This window comes from Saccopteryx bilineata, chromosome 8, assembly GCF_036850765.1.
Source record: "Saccopteryx bilineata isolate mSacBil1 chromosome 8, mSacBil1_pri_phased_curated, whole genome shotgun sequence".
NCBI classification, from domain to species: Eukaryota; Metazoa; Chordata; class Mammalia; order Chiroptera; family Emballonuridae; genus Saccopteryx; species Saccopteryx bilineata.
This window is the reverse complement of record NC_089497.1, coordinates 41,283,019-41,289,919: the sequence shown is the minus strand read 5'-3', so window position 1 is coordinate 41,289,919 and position 6,901 is coordinate 41,283,019.

Sequence of the window (6,901 nt, the reverse complement as noted above, 5' to 3'; positions counted from 1 at the left end):
TCCTGATTGATCAATGTCACCCCATTAAAATTAATAATAATAAAAAAGGTCAAATGCCATAGAAATATGTACCTAAAACCTATGTACTCTTACTGATCAATGTTTAAAAAATAAATAAATAAATAAAAATGAGACAACTGAGGGGGGAAAAACACTGCTATAAAGTACATATACTTTCTTTGCTCTTTTTTTGTTTTGTTTTTTCTCTGTCCTCACCTGATTAGGTTATTTCAAAGTTCTTATACCCTAGATCCTTAATTCTATTTTCTATTTGGTCTACTTTTCCATAGATGCTCCGTATATATATTTTTTCATTTTATTTATCGAATTCTTCAGCTTAGAATTTCTGTTTGATTCATTTTTATGATCTTTATCTCTGTTAAATTTCTCATTTTGTTCATGTATTGTTTTCTCACTTTCATTTAATTGTCATTCTGTATTTTCTTGCAGCTTGTTGAGTTTCCTCAAAATAATCATTTTGAATTTTCTGTCAACTACATTGCAAAACTTCATGCCTTTGAATTCAGTTATTGGATGATTGCTGTTGTCTTTTGTTAATGGCATATTTTCTTGATTTTTCACATTTATCAGAGTTTTTGAATGCTGCTTTCAAATTTGAAGTAATGGACACTTTCTTAAACCTTTGCTAATTGTCTTCAGTTGTGATATACTGATAGTTGGCCACGTTATATCTAGAGGTGTTTTTTTTTCTTGACCTTATATGAATATACCTGCTTCACACTTCTTTCTCCTTCAAATAGAAGAATTCTTATGCTTTTATGTCTCCTGTGGCTCTTACAACTCACCAAGCTGGCTGCTAGAAACCTTTCTTTCGTTTTTCAGAAGATGGTGCTACAATTCAAGTTTGTGGTTCCCTTATCACAAATCTGGTTTGATTTTCTGAAACGCTCTGCTTACCCTTGGGATTGTGTGGAGGAGCTAGCCTCAGAGTGGAGAGAGGTATGAGTTTAGCGTTTGGAACATTTGAGGTGCTCACAGTCCTATTGGGGGCTCCTCAAGTGAGGATCTCTCAGAGACTCATGATCAGACCTCCAGCTCAAGTCCTGAGTACAGTCGGCAGGAACCACATCTCATTAATGTCCTTTGATACTCTTATCTGCCTTTTTCCCTGTGTCCTTTCTCTCCCCAGTCATGGGGGGGGGGTCCCGCCTCAGTACTTCGGATGCTGCTAGATAAAAATGGTTTTCTTCAGCAGTGTCCACACATCTGGCACAGTCAAGCCCTCACTCATCACTCTCTTTTTCCTTCTCAGGGAAGCTGCCACTGGCTAATTCGTCCTACACTATGTAGCCTTAGGGGGTGCAGGGTGTTGGCAAAGTTCCTCAAACACCTCCAGTGCAACTAAACTTGACTTTTTCTTTTGTTCCAATGGCATGCTTTAATCTCGCCTTGGAAAGGCTGGGCTACTAAAAACATTTTTCATCCATGGGTATCTGCTTAAATTAGCACTCTCCATGTTTTCCCCAACTGTGGCTGAGAGGGTTTGGGGCAGGTTTGCTGGCTCCTGCTGGTTCTGCAGTCTGTACTAAAGTGTATCTACTTATTATTAAATGCATAAGTGGGCAAGACTCCCTCCAGGACCTCTAGATATGATGCTGGATCCCACATCTCCCATGGAGACACTTCATGTTTGTGAGCAAATGCTTAATTGTTCTTTAAAAGGGGGACAAAAATAAGGGGTGTTTGACACTATCATGAGATGGACACACCATGACATTTATAGTTTTATAAGCATACTTAAACACGTCTGAATGCTGAGGAAACCAAGCCCATAGAAAAAAGCCAGTCAAACCCTGGAGAAGAAATAATAAATAGTGTGAAGTCCTGAGTAATGGGGACTAAATGTGAGCCACAAAAAAGGAAGAGACACCAGTTGAAGTATAACAGAAAGAAGAAAGGATAGAAGAGAAAAAAAATAGGGGACTTATGTTTAAATGTTTCCACTATGATCTCCCTCTGTACCACAGACAGAAATGCCCTGCTCTGCTTTCCTCTGCGAGAACGAGCGTCAGAGAAAATACCACTGTGCAGCAGGACGTATAGAAGCTGCTAGCTTGATCCCGGGCAATAAAGTCATTACATCCTTGGAAGTTCCAGGCAGAAGTGTTTAGAATATATACCTAAGTAGAATAAATATATACCTAATAGAATATATATTTCTGCTCAGGCATTCTGGAGAAACTGAAGGTGTAGGAGTCGATTTAAGACTCAAAAGATTTTCAGCTTTGGGAGCAGCAGGAGACAGCACCTGAGTCAGGGAGGCAGTGTTCTCACACGGAGTGTTGGTGAAAGCGGTCAGGGGGAAGGGCCTTTCACAAGTGAATCTTGGCCATCAGGTATCAGTCTTAAAGAACACATGCTCGAGCTTATCTGAGACACTTCCTAGAAACACTTCAAAAAGTAACTGGGGCCCTGGTTGGTTGGCTCAGTGGTAGAGCGTCGGCCTGGCGTGCAGGAGTACCGGGTTCGATTCCCGGCCAGGGCACACAGGAGAAGCACCCATCTGCTTCTTCACCCCTCCACTCTCCTTCCTCTCTGTCTCTCTCTTCCCCTCCCACAGCCAAGGCTCCACTGGAGCGGGGTTTGCCCGGGCGCTGAGGATGGCTCTGTGGCCTCTGCCTCAGGCACTAGAATGGCTCTAATTGCGGCAGAGCGATGCCCCAAGATGGGCAGAGCATCACCTCCTGGTGGGCATGCCGGGTGGATCCCGGTCGGGCGCATGCGGGAGTCTGTCTGACTGCCTCCCCATTTCCAGCTTTGGAAAAATACAAAAAAATAAAATAAAAATAAAAATAAAAAAGTAACTGAAAGAGATTTGGACTGGGGAGGCAAGAAGGCAGGGTCTGACCAAGGTGCTGAGTAGACAATGAAGAGATGAACAGTGACAAAATCTGGATTATCAATGGTAATATTACCTTATCATATATTATAGAGTCTATTGACAGCCTGAATTTCAGCAAGTCGTTTTTATCTATTTATTTCTAAAACAGCAATCACCCTTAATAGTCTGCATTTAGCTATAGAGGTTTAAATGCTAACTCAAAAACTGAAACACAGCACAGGTCATGTGATTTTCATGTATAAAATTAGAAGAAGTTTTGTTTTCATAAAGAGATGCTATCTCAGGTGGGGGGGGAGCTGGGTCTGTGTGCTCTCTGCACTGGAGTAAGAAGAGCATTATTGAATATACGCAACAGAGCCAATGTGCATACCATACTCATATGTACATGTGTTTACTCTGTCAAAACTATCAAAACACTTTTGCTTTTAATTTCATCCCAAACTGCAGTGCTCAAGTACGCCTCATGGTGTCATTACATTGTCAAAAAAATGTCCTATAAATAGCAAATTTATAGAGATAAATTTCTAACACTTATTAAACAAACAATGCTTCAAATTTCTTTTCACTATTTTGCCTTACAGGAAATGACTTCAAGTGTCAAATTTGTACATGATTTTACATTCTAAAATTATATTTCTAGTTTATGAGTTGTTCCCCTAAAGGTATACCTTTCATATACCCAAAATGCCCAGCTTGTATCTCTAGTCCTTATTTAAACTCCAGACTCACAGATCTAACTTTCTATGTCATATCTTCACTTAGATGTCTAATATAAATCTCATACTTGATGTGTCTAACACAAAACTCTTGCTTTACTTTAAGCATTCTGCTTTAAAAATTTTTTTATTGATTTTATTTTTAGAGAGAGCAAAAGGAAGGGAGAGAGACAAAGACAGAAACATCAATTTGTTGTTCTACTTCTTTATGCATTCATTAGTTGGTTTTTCTATGTGCCCTGACCGAGGATAAAACCTGCAACCTTGGTGTTTGTGATGGCGCTCTACTGGACTGAGCAACCCAGCCAGGACCTGCTACTTTTTCTGTTTAAATAAACGACACCCATCTATTTAGTTATGTCAAAAACCTAGGAAACATCCACTATCTTTCTGTTTCTTCATTCCATCACCTGGTGCTTCCTCAAAAATGTATCCTGGCCTGACCTGTGGTGGCGCAGTGGATAAAAGCATCAACCTGGAAATGCTGAGTTTGCCGGTTCAAAACCCTGGGCTTGCCTGATCAAGGCACATATAGGAGTTGATGCTTCCTGCTCCTCCCTCCCCCTTCTCTCTCTCTCTCTCTCTCTCTCTCTCTCTCTCTCTCTCCTCTCTAAAAATTAATAAAAAAAACTTAAAAAATATAGAAAAAAAATGTATCCTTATTCTACAATATGTACCACTCACCATACCTTTTAATAGCACCCTATTCAAAATCACTATCATTTTTCCTGTTATGGCAGCACTTTCCCAGCTTTCCTACCTTCCTCCTTGACCTCTTAAGATACATTCTTCCCCCAGTAGCCAGAGCAATCTTTTAAAAAATAGGACTTACTTAATGTTATTTTCTGGTTTAAAATCTTCCTACTGGGATTTTAGAGAAATAATAAATAACATCTTTTTTTTTTTTTTAAGCTTTCAATTCTGGATTCAACTGAGAGATAAAAAAAATTTTGGACAGATAAGAAAAAAAATGTTAGTTTTGTTATTAATAAATGCTTGGATTCGCAGATATTGTCCAGTAGTGAGTAGGGACAAAAAGATCTCACTAATACTTAACTGCCTATTTATTTTTCCTCATTTTAAAGTTTGGTCAGTATTTGAGGGAAGCATCCTCATGAAGGTAGGAATAAGATTGCTCTCATAAATTTCTGATCTTCTTCCTGAAGAATATTTCCACACTCTTGGTTGCCCATAGACTTAGTCATTGTTGAAGTTTTTGGTTTTTTTAAGAGAGCAGAGAATCAACTTGTTGTTCAACTTAGTTGTGCCACTGATTACTTCTCATATGTGCCTTGACTGAGGCTCCACCTGGTGACTTCAGCGATTACGCCAGTGCCCTCGGGATCAAGCCTGTGACCCTGGGATTGAGCCGGTGACCCTGAGTTTGAGCTGGCAACCCTGGAATCAAACTGGTGACCCAGGGATCAAGCTGGCGACCCCAGGATCAGCAATCCCAAGACTGAGCCAGCGAACCCAGGATCAGCAACCCGGGATCGAGCCAGTGACTCCAGGATTGAGCCAGAAATCTCGGGCTTGAATTGGAGACCTCAGCCCTCCGGGACCAGGCTCTATTCACTGCACCACTACTGGCCAGGGCAAGTTTGAAGTTTAAAAAAAACAAACAAAAACATTATCTTTGCCTTACGTTTTTGGCCCCTGCCACTCCTCAAGGAGGCATGTCAGATTTGACTAGTAAGTTTGAGAGAAGAAATGGGACTTGGTGGTGTTGACCCCCTTTGCAGTTTCTTATTTTTTTTTGTCCCCCAGAAAGTTCTGTTTCCACTTGATGGAAAGCACCTGCCCTACATGTTCTATTGATACATCTGTGCTGGCGAGTAAGTAAATCTCTGCTTCAGAAACTCCTACTGAATGGTTAACACCCAGCTTGAATATTTCTATTCAACTTGGAAGCACTGATACAAGTGGAAAACAAAGTAGTATTCTGATACTACTAGGAGGTGAAGGGGAATAATTACAAATAGAAGGAATTCCTATGGGTGTTAAGCTAAGGAGAGAATTTCTATAGGTGCAGAAAAGGTAATACAGTGATACCAATTCTAAAGAGTATCATTAATTTTCAGTCCCGGTAGCCATAACTGTCTGTGTTCCTGTCATCTTTGCAAACAATTGTTTTGAACACAATGCTGCTTTCGGCTCATCCAAAGGTAATTTTGCCCAGTGCTTTTGTTGTTATTATTGTTTGTTCATTTGTCTGTTTGCCCACTTTTAACGTTCCAAAGTTTTAAAGAGTAAAACTTGCAATGCAGTTCCTCTGGGATTGCATCTCCAACTCTGTTTTGAAATGAGCCCATTTATATTATCTTCACACAATAGTTAGAGACTTGTTTCAATATTTACAGATTTCAGTTTTACATAAAAGAAACCTAATTAGAATTTATAAAAATTTTAAAATCTACATAGCTAAAATATATCATGCATTTCTAATGTAAAAACTTATGTAGATATAACAAAGCACCAAATAAAATGTAAACTTTTTTTTTTTTTCTTTCATTTTTCTGAAGTTGGAAACAGGGAGAGACAGTCAGACAGACTCCCGCATGCACCCGACCGGGATCCACCCGGCACGCCCACCAGGGGGCGACACTCTGCCCACCAGGGGGCGATGCTCTGCCCATCCTGGGGGTCGCCATATTGCGACCAGAGCCACTCTAGCGCCTGAGGCAGAGGCCACAGAGCCATCCCCAGCGCCCGGGCCATCTTTGCTCCAATGGAGCCTTGGCTGCGGGAGGGGAAGAGAGAGACAGAGAGGAAAGCGCGGCGGAGGGGTGGAGAGGCAAATGGGCGCTTCTCCTGTGTGCCCTGGCTGGGAATCGAACCCGGGTCCTCCGCACGCTAGGCCGACGCTCTACCGCTGAGCCAACCGGCCAGGGCTAAAATGTAAACTTTTAAGTGTTAAATATACTTTATCATCCTAACATGAATTATCAGTCTTGCTAGCTCTGCTGCTTTTGTTAACATCAAAAAGCTTTTAGCCCCAGAACTTTTTCTGAGCTTTGTCTCTGATGGAGCTGGTTCCACTGAGCATACAATTATTATCCTATGCTTAGCTGCCAGGCTCTTTTCAGCTCTAGATCTGTATTGCGACAATTTATACTTCCATTCTGTCTTGTGCTGCCCATACCCTAACACCTTTCCTTCTGTAGAATAGAGACCCTCCCACTCCAATGGCTTCTTAGTCTTTACTCAGTCTTTTTCTTTTAGTGTGAATGGGATGGAGAGAGCAAAAGAAAGATGAGACGGAGTTAGGGGATGCTGAAACTGTGTACTCAAGATGGCTTGTAGTGTTACCAAACAGAAAGAG